The sequence below is a fragment of the Carassius carassius genome, chromosome 7 (assembly GCF_963082965.1).
Source record: "Carassius carassius chromosome 7, fCarCar2.1, whole genome shotgun sequence".
Classification (NCBI taxonomy): Eukaryota; Metazoa; Chordata; class Actinopteri; order Cypriniformes; family Cyprinidae; genus Carassius; species Carassius carassius.
This window is the reverse complement of record NC_081761.1, coordinates 34,309,388-34,321,633: the sequence shown is the minus strand read 5'-3', so window position 1 is coordinate 34,321,633 and position 12,246 is coordinate 34,309,388. Positions and strand designations below refer to the sequence as shown.

General features: G+C 44.3%; 1 protein-coding gene across 3 annotated transcripts in view; it reads right to left on the bottom strand.

The window, feature by feature from the left end:
* Nucleotides 1–12,246, bottom strand: part of LOC132144025 (type II inositol 3,4-bisphosphate 4-phosphatase-like) — a 162,740-nt gene that overhangs the window by 132,152 nt on the left and 18,342 nt on the right. The window contains exon 1 of one of the 3 annotated variants that reach the window (XM_059554733.1): nucleotides 6,162–6,284. The exons of the other annotated variants lie outside the window; for them this stretch is intronic. The gene's annotated coding sequence lies outside the window, so the exon portion shown is untranslated. Of the gene's footprint in view, nucleotides 1–6,161; nucleotides 6,285–12,246 lie in introns of those variants that run through there. 3 annotated transcript variants of the gene reach the window in all.

Sequence of the window (12,246 nt, the reverse complement as noted above, 5' to 3'; positions counted from 1 at the left end):
TCTTCGCCCAACTTCGGGTCACTGACCCTTCTGCACAAAACGCCATCTCTCAGCTCCAGCCTGTCCCATTGCCCCAGCAGCCTCCTCCCAGTATCCGTCTGGGCTAACCTCTCCGCTGGCGTCAGCCGTCGGCCCTGTTCCAGCCATTCTCTTACCAGCCGCACATCTTGATCCCTGGCCTGTCTCTCCCTCCACCGACGGGGATCCCATCCCCAGTTCTCAGGCACGGCCTCTTGTCTGCTGCCTGGTGCCTCTACTGCTCCTACCATATAGCCCTCCTCCGGGCTGGCCCCTCCGGGGCTTTCCGCTTCGGGCAGCCTTGAGAGGACGTCCGCGTTCATGTGTTCACGCCCTGGTCGGTACTGTAGTTGATAGTCAAAGTTGGCCAGTTGGGCCACCCACCGCTGCTCCACGGCTCCCAGCTTCGCCGTCTGTAAGTGTACTAATGGGTTATTGTCTGTAATGATCGTCACCTTGGCACCCCAGAGGTAGTCTTTAAATTTCTCACTTAGGGCCCACTTCAACGCCAGCAGCTCCAATTTGAAAGAACTATAGTTCGCATCGTTCCTCTCGGCTGGGTGGAGGCTCCGGCTGGCGTACGCGATGACCCTCTCAACTCCGTCCTGCCGTTGAGCCAACACCGCTCCCAGCCCGAGATTGCTGGCATCTGTATACAAAAGGAATGGTTTTGTGAAATCTGCGTATGCCAAGATAGGGGCCTGTAGCAGCTCCTGCTTCAATGTCTGGAACGCCGACTCACAATTTGCATCCCAGTCTACGTTGGGCGACCCCCGGCCCCGGTTACGACCTGTGCCAACCAGCAACTGATTAAGGGGTTTAGCAATTTTTGAAAAGTCCTTTATGAAACGCCTATAGTATCCCACAAATCCTAAAAAGGATCGCACTTGCCTCACTGTCCTCGGGGCCTTCCAGTCCTTCACGGCCGATACCTTTCCAGGATCTACGGACACTCCAGCCGCACTGACCACGTGGCCCAGAAAGTTGACTTCTCTCCGTAGTAAGTGACACTTATTGGGCTGTAGTTTCAATCCGTACTTCTCCATGGCCCGAAAGACTTCCTCGAGGTGCCTCAGGTGTGAATCAAAATCTGGGGAGTAGACAATCACATCATCCAGGTAAACTAATACTGACTCCATTAACTGACCTCCCAAGCACCGCTGCATCAGCCGCTGGAAGGTGGCCGGAGCGTTACAGAGCCCGAAAGGCATCCGGTCCCATTCAAATAGTCCAAACGGGGTTGTAAAGGCAGTCTTCTCCCGGTCTGCTTCGGCCACCTGCACCTGCCAGTAGCCACTGGCCAAATCTAGGGTAGAGTACCATGCCGACTGCGTGAGGCTGGCAAGCGAATCTTCGATCCGTGGCAAAGGGAAAGCGTCTTTCTTAGTCACGAGGTTCAGCTTACGGTAGTCCACGCAGAATCTCCAAGCCCCCGTCTTCTTTTGCACCAGCACTATGGGGGCCGCCCACGGGCTGCTGCTTTCCCTAACAACTCCTTGCTTCAGCATGCCTTGCAGGAGTGTACGTACCTCGGTATACAAAGTGGGCGGAATTGGGCGATACCTCTCCCGGCTGGGCCCTGCATCCCCGGTAGGTATATGATGTTGTACCACCTGGGTGCATCCGTAGTCTTCATCGTGGGTGGCGAACACATGCTGCCATCTCCGAAGGAGGGCCTGTAACTTCTGTGTCTGTGCCTGCTCTAAATCCTCCCCTTGTAACGACTCACCCGCCAGGTGGCTCGGCACACTCCTCTCCATACCACCCCATGGGGTGTCTACTTGTGTCAGGGCCACCTCGATGACAGTGGGGCACACCTGACGAAAACTAATATCCCTCTCTTCCCTTACTTGGTGGGATGTAACCGTTGTCAGACGGGCTAATCGTTGGTGCCGATGTAGTTGCACCGCGTATGGATGTACATTCCGTATCCTCACGGGGACTCTCCCCCGCCGGACCGTCGATAGTCCTCGTGCCACTTCCACTTGTGGACAATCCACATGGGGCTCCACCAGCACCCACTCTTCTGGGCCCGCTCTTCGGGGCGGTACTCGCGCCCACACAACAGCCTCACTTTTTGCGGGGACAGACAAAGCAAAACGACACATCACTCTTCCTACCTCTTCCTGTTCCCTGCGGACTTGGCTCATTTGCACCCTTCGACAGTCAACTACCACACACTCCCACTTGGGCCTCTCTGCAGGTGGTATCTTCGATACGGGCCTAGCCCGAAATAGCTCTTCCCAGCAATCAGCGAGGACATTCATGCCCAACAGGGCTCGATGTGCACCCAGACAATGGTCTTGCACGATAATCACACCTTTCTGGGGGACCATCACTCCGTGAACCTCTAGGTCCGTCAATCGGTAGCCAATATATGGGATGTCGAGGCCGTTTGCGCCCTTCAGAGTAAGCCAGGGGGCCTCCGCCCCTGGTGCCCCTTGTTTCCCAAACACTTCTTCGGATAAACTCTCAGCAAACAACGTCACTTGGGAGCCTGTGTCTACCAGGCATTGAATCTCCTTGCCGCACACTCTCACCTTCGCCACAGGGCTACGCCCAATCATCTGGCTCCTAGAGCCATATCCTCTTCCAGGGTCTTCTCGAGGGGTCCCGGCCACACGACCCACAGTGGCCGGCCGACCTAAAAACCCCCTTCTGACGCCCTGCGGGGCCCACACTGGCGGCTATAGTGACCTGGTTTGCCACAGCGGTTGCAGATGGGTCGCCCTTGCTCGTCCCATTCGAAACGGGGCCGGTTAAAGTGGTTCGGGCGCCTGAACGGCTCTCGGCCTCCCTCTGAGTACACTCGGTCTCGGGGCGCCGGCCGTGGTTCCTCCCGCGCCCGTCCTTGGCGCAATTCTCCTACGAGGGCTTTAGACAGTTCAGACATCTGATCGCGGACATCTTTCAAAAGTTCAGCCTTCAGTGCTTGCTTCCAGTCAGGGCCTCCGGGTTGTGCTGGTGCTACTTCACTGACAACCGCACACACTGGGGAACCACTCACCTCAGTCTCATCACCTTCCAGGGCCAGTGCCTCTTTCTTCAGATCTTCGAACGTAAGACCCGGGTCCCTTCGAAACTGGATACGTAGGCTCTGTCTCACCGGACCCTCCTTCAACCCCAGAAGAAACTGGTCCCGCAATAGAGTCTCTCCATCTCCCAACCCGTGGTCCCGACGGGTCTGTAGTCGGGCGAATTGCTCTCGCAACCTCAGGGCGAAAGCTCTAATCGGTTGGCGGGGGCCCTGCTTACAATTGAAGAACTGGGAGCGAAGGACAGCTACGGGGGTGTGGTCACCATACTGTTCAGTGAGGAACTGGAACACGGTTTGGGCGTTGGCTCTAACGGCTTCGGGGGCGGCATGCACCTCTCGCCGCGCTTCTCCATCCAGGGAGTTTAACACAAATTGAAGCCGCTGGGCTGCACTAAGGCCCTGTAGGTCGGCCAAGTACTCTAGTTGAGCCTTCCATTCAGACAATCGTACCTCGGATTCTGTCCCCCCATATTTTTGAATCCAGGGGCTCCCCATAAAAACGGGCATGGCACGGGGTTGGGCTGAAAGCCCCGCGTTGTCGGTCATTGGACGACCTTGGTTACTCAACTCGAGGTGGAAACCCTGCCGACTACGCCAAATCTGTCACACCCAGGGGCTGGCTATGCTTTAACTAAGCCACACCCCTTCTCAACTTCCACCTCGAGGAGGTCCCCAAACCCGACCCAATGGCCAAGCAACACGAGAACAAGTAAGTGATAAAACAATCTTTATTTAAATATTTAAAAATAGCTTAGGGAATAGGGAAAGGGCAATTAAAACTAAACTCTGACTCGGCCCTCCAGATGGGCTATGGCCGGGAAGAGGTCAGGGAGCAAGGGGGCCACGGGGATCCGGGGCGTGGGGCTCGGGCCCCGGCCTGAGTCTTAGGTATCCGTAGCGCCCTCCTTCTTCCTCCTCTTCGCTGAATACAGCTCACGGTAAGTACTGGTTCACTCAGTTCGTTCTCGAGGTGCCCACTCTCTTTCTCTTCCTCCACAGGCAACAGCTCTTCGCTGATTACAGCTCACAGTAAGTACTGATTCACCCAGTTCGTTCCTTGGGTGCTCACGCTCTTTCTCTTTCTCCACAGGCAACGGCTGGGACACACAGGCACAGTTAGTTCAGCTTGGTTTTGCTCTCACCTCTTCGCTGATTACAGCTCACAGTAAGTACTGGTTCACACAGTTCGTTCCTTGGGTGCTCACTCGCTTTCTCTTTCTCCACAGGCAGCGGTCGCTTTCTCTTTCTCCACAGGCAGCGGCGTAAGTACAGGTTCCCTCAGTCTCTCCTCGTGTTACCCACTCTCTCTCCTTTTCTCTCCACAGGTATCAACTTGGGCACAATAGCACAGTTAGTTTGCTTTGAATGGCTCTCACCTCTGGGCTGGACACAGCGTACTGTAAGTACAGGGTTCGCTCTATTCCTCCTCGTGTTATTCACTCTCTCTCTCCTTTCCTCTCCACAGGTATCAACTTGGGCACAATAGCACAGTTAGTTTGCTTTGAATGGCTCTCACCTCTGGGCTGGACACAGCGTACTATAAGTACAGGGTTCGCTCTATTCCTCCTCGTGTTATTCACTCTCTCTCCTTTTCTCTCCACAGGTATCAACTTGGGCACAATAGCACAGTTAGTTTGCTTTGAATGGCTCTCACCTCTGGGCTGGACACAGCGTACTGTAAGTACAGGGTTCGCTCTATTCCTCCTCGTGTTATTCCCTCTCTCTCCTTTTCTCTCCACAGATATCAACTTGGGCACAATAGCACCGTTAGTTTGCTTTGAATGGCTCTCACCTCTGGGCTGAACACAGCGCACTGTAAGTACAGGTTTCCTCTGTTTCTCCTTGTGTTACTCACTCTCTTTCCTTTCCTCTCCACAGGTATCAACTTAGACACAAAACACAGTTACTCTGCTTTGGATGGCTTTCACCTCTGGGCTGGACACAGCGTACCGTGCTATCTCCGGAGATCTGAAGCACGCTCACAACATATACTGTACTGAACTAGGCCAGGACCAGCAATCTCCTTGTCCTCCCACGCCGAAGTGCGTGAAGGCGGGGGTTTATCTGACAGGACACACGGCAATACACAGCAGCCCACAGCAATATACAACACCACGTCAAAATTATAGGTTTTCACAGCACGAAGACTCACCCACCACACTCAGTGTACGGAAAGGACACCCGTCTTCCTTCACTTCGCTTGGTTCGGATCTGGCGATGGAATATGCGGCCTAGCTAGTGATGTCGTCGTTGCGACTACTTCAATAAGTATTCCTTCGGCTCTCCCACCACACTATATTAGGGGTAGGGCCACCCTCCTCCTCCTGGAGAGATCTACACAACGCCAGGTCAATATACAGGGCACTTTCGACTGGCTCTTAGTACTCCCATCAACGCCACTTCCAATCCCCTTTCTCACGTCGTCTCAGTTCGCCGTATAATCTGTTCACTTCTCAACCTTTAAGGTTCGCGATGTCTTCACAATCATACAATTCCAGCCTGAGGGAGAGAGAGAGTTAGACAGCTACCAGCAGCGTACCAAGACGGGCACAACCCAGTGCTTCACACACACCAAAGAGAGCTTGCTAGACTGTGAAATAACTTGGCCTTAAGTACTGCCTTGTCCAGCGTATCCTCCAATCACCAACCGCTGTCCCTAACTAGGCACAGGTGCATCGAATTCCCTGATTTTCCTTCTTACGGCGCTACCGGAAGTTCCGGTGTTCTGTTTTTCCGGTCCGGGCGGAAACACTTCCGGGCGGAACCAAACTTCCCGAATTTTGGTTCCGCCCCTAAAGATCGTCACCTTGTGACACTTACATCAACAGTGCTTTGAAGAAAAGAATAATGCATATTTTGCATAACGAAAACAAGAATTCTTCTTTTGCATCATGACATTTGCTTTTTTTCTACGGGATCATGTGACGATACACACTTTCTCTTGAATATATAAATGCATTTAATTTACAGAAGATTATATGTAAATCTACAGCTTAATAAAATCTCAACAGAGAAGCACAACTTGGACACACTTTCCACTGAGCAATATGTGTGATTCATCAGAAGTACTATAGCACAAACACAGCCATATGGAAGAGTGACCTACCAGCTTGAACGACAAACACTATAATGCTTCTTAACTTGCATAAACAGCGACAGGCCTTTGAATCAAATCATCACACAGCAGATCTATCCACAACTGAACTTACTATGGTTAGCAACTCGTAACAGACAGGAAAACCAGCAGTGTAGAGTCATTCCACAACAGGCCCATGCTTGCCCCAAACCTTCACATGAACAGTACAGGCCAATCTGCTCCACTGCACCAGCAGGGATGAACTAAAGTCAATACTGTCTTCTTTTCAGTTCATGAACAGACTTTTGATCATCAAACTGAATAAGTAGCTTATTCTCATTAAGACCCACCCACTTAGATTTGGAAATTACTGAATTGCAATTCAGTGGAATCTTATTAGTCATACACAATACAAAATATTGTTCCAGGCACCATAGACAGATTTGCAAACAACCCACAAATACACATGAACTAGACAAAACGACTGGCAAAATGGGCACTATTTTCTCTAATACATTAGAAGCTGTTGCCCTCATCAAATTGAAAAAAGGTTAGAGAAAAACGTACTGTGCCATGGTACAATAGTAATACCCACTCTCTCAAGAAAGAAACTCAGTCTTGAGCACAAATGGAGAAAACAGTATGTCCAGCTAAAAACTGCCAGGGCCGAGCATATCCACAAACTTATTGAAAATAACCAAAACAATCCAAGGTTTTTATTTAGCACAGTGGCTAAATTAACAAATAACCAGACACCACCCGATTCAAATATTCCATCAACGTTTAATAGTTATGACTTTATGAATTTCTTCACTGATAAAATAGATAACATCAGAAATACAATAACAAATGTAGATTCTACAGCATCTAATAAATACTTCAGTTTCATCCATCACACCCAAAGATAAACTGCAGAGCTTTACAAATATAGGACAGGAAGAGCTAAATAAACTTATCACTGCATCTAAACCAACAACATGTTTATTAGATCCTGTACCCATTAAATTACTGAAAGAGTTGTTACCTGTAGACGAAGAACCGCTTCTCAATATTATTAACTCGTCGTTATCTTTAGGTCACGTCCCAAAACCATTTAAGCTGGCAGTTATTAAGCCTCTTATTAAGAAACCAAAACTAGATCCTAGTGATCTGGCAAATTATAGGCCCATCTAAAATCTTCCATTTATGTCTAAAATTTTTGAAAAAGTTGTGTCTGCTCAATTGAGCACCTTCCTGCAAAAAATTATCTGTATGAAGAATTTCAGTCAGGTTTCAGGCCCCACCATAGCACAGAAACTGCACTTGTTAAAATTACAAATGACCTGCTTCTTGCATCAGATCAAGGCTGCATCTCATTACAAGTTTTACTTGACCTTAGAGCTGTGTTCGACACCATAGATCATGACATTCTCATAGATCTATTACAAAACTATACAGGTATTCAAGGGCAGGCTCTAAGATGGTTTAGATCATACCTGTCCAATCGCTACCATTTTGTTTACTTAAATGGGGAATCATCTCATTAATCATCAGTAAAATATGGAGTGCCACAAGGATCTGTCCTAGGTCCTCTGCTATTTTCAATATACATGTTGCCCCTTGGTAATATTATTAGAAAATACGGGATAAGTTTCCTCTATTATGCTGATGATACTCAACTATATATATAAACGAGACCAGATGAAACTTCTAAATTATCTAAGCTAACAGAGTGTGTTAAATGTAAAATATTGGATGACCTATAATTTTCTCCTATTAAATTTGGATAAGACAGAGACATTACTTATTGGACCAAAAAACAGTACACAGAATCTCGTAGATTACAATTTGCAACTAGACGGATGTACTGTTACTTCCTCTACAGTCAAAAATATGTATATCTGTATATATGTATAAATATGTATAATATATCTAATATTATATTAGACAGCAACTTGTCTTTTGAAATATTTCCCATGTTACAAAAACAGCATTCTTCCACCTTTGAAACATTGCCAAGCTACAAAAACATGATACCTTTTTCTGATGCAGAAAAGCTAGTTTATGCATTCATGGACTATTGTAATGCACTTCTAGGTGGTTGTCCTGCTTCTTCAATAAACAAGCTACAGGTAGTCCAAAATGCAGCTGCTAGAGTCCTTACCAGGTCAAGAAAATATGATCATATTACCCCAATTTTACAGTCTCTGCACTGGCTACCTATTAAGTTCTGTATCAGTTACAAAATATTATTACTTACCTATAATGCCCTAAATGGTTTAGCTCCTGCCTACCTAACTAACTAGCCATATACCATGTTACAATCCATCACGCTCCCTACCATCACGCTCCCTAAGGCCACAAAACGCTGGCCTTTTGGTAGTTCCTATAGCAAAGTCCACTAAAGGCTAATTTGGCTCCCAAACTCTGGAATAGCCTTCCTGATAATGTTCGTGGCTCAGACACACACTCTCTGTTTAAATCTAGATTAAAAACGCATCTCTTTCGCCAAGCATTCGAATAATGCATCTCATAATTTGTGACTGCACTTGTATCTGATCAAACGCACATTATTAAGCTTAGGTTAAACTAATTCATTTTACTTGGTTGGAACACCCGCTACGCTAATTATGTCTCTAATTGTTTCTCTGTTTTTCCACAGGATGTAACTAGGATTTACACAAGCTCCACTCTGGATCCAGAACACCTGAGAAGAGATGATGCTGACCCCTCAGAGGACCTCGAATGATGCTAACCTTGAAACAACATACAGAACTAACAATTATTGCTACAAGTGTGACTGCATCATATAATAATTGCTGTTAATGGGGTTCATCATCTGGTTGACTACGTCTTGTATTAATTTTTCCGAAAATTTCTTCTTATGCACATAAACTGACAGTCACCACTGATAAGCTACTACTAAATATTGTAGAAATTTTATTTTCTGTAAAGCTGCTTTGCAATGATTTGTATTGTAAAAAGCGCTATACAAATAAACTTTAATTGAATAAAAAAATATATACATTTCAAAACTACTTCTCATTAAGCATGTTACTAAATTAAATTATGTCAAAATTTAAAACACATTTCATCAAAATACAGATTTTTGTCACTTTATAAAAGGAAATATTGACAAATATTTCTCTCACTATTATATATATACTATATATATATATATATATATATATATATATAATATAATATAAAAAATATTTTAACTGTAAATACACAGTGAAAATTTACATTTCCACCATTGTGCATAAAAGTTACATAATGTACACATTATTTAGTTCACAAAATTAAGATAATAAACAATTTAAATAAATGCAAATATAATTTTGCATTTGGTATCCTCTACTGAAATTATGATCACAACATTTTTATAAGCATTGCACACTGAAAACAAAGAGTGTTATACGTTATAAAACTACAGTACTATAAGAACTTTATAGCAAAATGTGTATCGAGTTCAAGACATTGATGCTTGCATATAGAACAGCCACAAGCTCAGCACCCGTCTACTTCCGCTCACTATTACGAATCTTGCGTGACAATTTTCAAGCAAAAAAACTGCTAAATGAATAAATGTAAATGTAAATGTACAGCAATACAACTCCACATCCTGTTTAGTAATGTAAGTAAAATGCAATGCATACTGATCTGAAAATGTAATCAGAGCCAAGTATGTAAAATGTCTGAAATTGTAATTTCAATCAACCTGGATGGAATTTAAAATGCATTTTCAATTCAAATCTGAAGCACACACAAACCTCCTTACAGTACCTCATCATTCATTTTCACTGTGAACAAACAGAAGGCGAAAGCGAGGCTCACTGTCCTTCCAGAGGAGATCAGTGAGAGATGATGTTCAATCAGCAGGTCATTATCACAAACAAACTCCCACGGGGGGATCCGGATCAATCGCAGGTCACCCTAATGGGCTTCATTTTGCCAGAATATCCAACTGACTGTACATTACCCAGCTTATTAGACTTCTCTTCACCAAATAAATAAATAAATAGACATGAAATATTGATTTGAACAAACTATTCCATTATGCAAGAAGAAAGAGACCGCAAAGTGATACGAGAGACAGGAAACTAGCACTTCTATGTCAAAAATCTGTCAGTTAGGCAGTTTAACATGGTTTAAAAAAACATTTCAGACTTGAGTATCACAGAGAAATGAGTAATAAGATGTCGATATCTGAATGTGCCCGGTTTACCTCACCACTCGGCTGTAAATCCTGCTAATCCCAGACTGCGGCTCATGGGATGGGAGCTAATCAAATTGAACTCTGAGTCACCTCAGGCCTCAGGAGGTGTGGAGGGCCAATCCAAGAGCTTCTCTCCACGGGACTCAAACACAAGTTTTAATTCAACAGGGGGAGTAAACATGGACAAAACTATTGTTAGTGCATGCACAGTACATGTTTCACTGAAACAGAAATGATATGGGAAAAATTAGCATAAAAGTGCTTCTTTTTTTAAATTAAACAGTGTTTTATTGAACAAATTGTTGCTCTGTCTTTAAATTATACTGTAATTTCCCTTCTTAAGGAAAACAAATCTACCTCAGCTAATGCTTTTGTAACCATAAGAAGCTCTATTACTTGCACATTACTATTATATTGGTAACAATTAAAAACAGACCACATACTATTTAATTCATCTGCCATCTATTTTTAGATATAATAATCAACATTCAAATACAAAATTGTATGTAGCTGTACTGTAGCTGATGCAGGTTAATAAGATTAGTGAATAATCCCACTGTATATTGAATATATAATCAACAATATCATCTGATCGGATTCTCTTGCATTTGTTGTTTTAAGGAATGTGCTTTAGAAAGACAAAGCCAGAGAAAAACTAATGCTTACGAAATCAAGTGGATTTTGCATAATAGATGCCCTTTAACATCTAAACCTCTTTCAAGTCTCAACAAGAACTTTTACATGAAATGGAGTCAAACTGATAAACATGCTAAGATCCAGAGAGATCTGTTTTTTTTAAGACAAAATGAAGGGACCCGCCTTTTGTAATTCTCTACTAATCAGTGCATTTGTTCTCTTGTTGCCAGGCAGAACTGCTTGCACGGCCAATCACATTAAAAGGGGACATAACACACACAGTTTCACCCAATCTCATGTTGATCTTGAGTACTTTATAACATATTACTGCATCCTTCATATCTCCAAAAAGTCTTTTTGTTTTATCATATTTATTATAAAATAAAGATACAGCTTGACCAAAGCGGAGCTTCTGGAGGCTTTGGGATTTTGATTTGACAACACTCAAAATCTTAAATTTACTCATTTTGTAGGTAAGCATGTTACAGAGATTTATTGGCCCAATCTGTAAAATTGTAAGTAATGTTTAGTCAAGATTACTTAATTATTTAAGTACTCACTCTACCTTTAACTTTGAAATCTAATTATAAAATGTCCATTCTATTCTGTCTAATATCAATAGACATAATATGTTCATTCATGTTTATTTTGTGTTAAACTAGTAGTAAAGAGGAAGTGATGAACGCACTCCATGCTGCCAGGTATATAAAAAAATCATCAAAATACATCCAAGCAGCATTCATTACATTTCCTGACAAAATGGACATAATTTGAAAGATGAGACTCATCGAAAGCAACTAAATATAAACCTACAAGTTTTAAATTAAGGTTCCACACATGCAGTGATAAAAACAGCACTGTATTTGTTAAGTACACATGCATACCTAACTGAAATACCTGTACCAAAAATAATCTATAAGAGTGAGGGCAAAATCTGCTATATTATATACTGCAGAAGGAATAATCATCAGAGGTCAGAGTTTACAGGTTCTTCTCTCACTCACTCACTCCCTGACAGAAACTGTCAGATAAGTTTGTTTCGCAAGTGCACCTCTGCCCGCTCCTCGTCTTCCTGTCTCTTTGAAGCACGCAGGTGGGTGGCTTGCAGATAAAAATGACAATGACACAAAGATCCACAAGCTTGATCATCTCAGAGCGATCACAAACAGCACAGAGTTAAGTTTAGCAAAACTACACGCGATAAGAAGTCATATTTGGCCGACCAACATCAACAGACTGGCCTCTAGGCTGGCTGTGATACGCTTTGACTCTGAAGACTTT